An 874-nucleotide genomic window follows, 5' to 3' on the forward strand; every position below is an offset into this window, starting at 1 on the left:
GAGGGAGGGAGAGGGAGGGGGAGGGGGAGGGAGGGAGGGAGGGAGGGAGGGAGCATCGTCAAGGTACTCGCTCTATAACCCAACTTAACAAACTGCATCATGTGCAGCTGCAAATATACCATGGTGGTTGTTGTTACCTGTAACTAAGACCAGATCATGATGCAATGAAACTTTGTGCGCAGATGTATGTGCACATGGTTTGATCGGTCGAAAAAATAGCTGCTTATTTCCTTCAGTTTGTTGGTGGTGATTGGGTGCGGCGGTACCCTTCTCCAGCGATCAACGTATATTCATGCATGCAAATCGCAGCGGTTAGTACCCACCTATGCATACATCCTCGCGTGAAGATGCTAATGGTTGTAATTAACAAGGCAGTTTTCAGATGTTTTTTCTTCAGGAACTTGAAAAGAATAGGTCTAAATCCATGCAAAAAGAAGAGAATAGGTCTAAATGATTAAGCGTCACTTCTGCCATTAGTTGCAAAACTTGTTTTGTGGGTCAATGGGTAGGAAAGAAAGATTCGACAGTTGCTTAAGAGTAACTATGTCAAATGCCAACATAAGTAACGATTTTATTTCTGAGTTAGGTACGAAAGAATGTGATAGAGAAAAAGGATTTTTCTTTATCTAAAGAATGTGATAGATATAAAGGAGTTTGCTTTATCTCTTATCCCGCCTATGACGTGAATATGTTTAGCTCATATGTGTATGTGATTAACTGATTAGCAGTTTAGCACAAGACCATTTTTCTGCTTCTTTGGTTGAGTATCCTCTCTTTAAATTTTTTGATTGATGCACCAAACAACAATTTGTAGTTTGTTACTCTAGAGGTTAAGAAAATATACTTCGGGCTTGGGGATTTTTTTGAGTAAAAA

The sequence above is a fragment of the Triticum dicoccoides genome, chromosome 4B (assembly GCF_002162155.2).
Source record: "Triticum dicoccoides isolate Atlit2015 ecotype Zavitan chromosome 4B, WEW_v2.0, whole genome shotgun sequence".
In the NCBI taxonomy this organism is placed as follows: Eukaryota; Viridiplantae; Streptophyta; class Magnoliopsida; order Poales; family Poaceae; genus Triticum; species Triticum dicoccoides.